Genomic DNA, 483 nt, shown 5'->3' with positions numbered 1-483 from the left:
CCTAGAGAGTGGACTGGTCATTTTGAAAACAGTGTAATCCTGTAGTTTGCTCTGTACCTTATTATGGAGGAAAGTTCTTTTGAAACAATGCGAAGTCTATATCCCTCAAATACCAGTCAAACAGATTTTGACCGAAGTATGGAAGTTCAGGACGATCTGTATAAATTCTGTTTTTAAGTACAGAATTTTTAACAGTGAAGGGTCCACTTATGTCCCGAGTATGTTCCAAAGTTGTCCCGATTTTGTGAGGGACTAAAACGGGATTCCGCAAGTACTGAAATCCCCCCTTGTTCCGTTTAGGTGAAATCCCTCCAAAGTTCCTTTCAACCTCTTCAAAAGGATCCGGGCTATAACGGGCGAGCTCGTGCCCCGTGCGGGCACAGCCCGTGCACATGCCGGGCGCTCCGCGGGTGAATCCGGACTTTTGTCGATTCATAACACTTTCTTACTTTTCAAAACACGAATTATTTCCATAAAACATTT

This window comes from Frankliniella occidentalis, unplaced genomic scaffold, assembly GCF_000697945.3.
Source record: "Frankliniella occidentalis isolate FOCC.00 unplaced genomic scaffold, Focc_3.1 Scaffold215, whole genome shotgun sequence".
Lineage (NCBI taxonomy): Eukaryota > Metazoa > Arthropoda > Insecta > Thysanoptera > Thripidae > Frankliniella > Frankliniella occidentalis.
The sequence above is the reverse complement of the archived record's forward strand: the minus strand, read 5'-3'. Positions refer to the sequence as shown.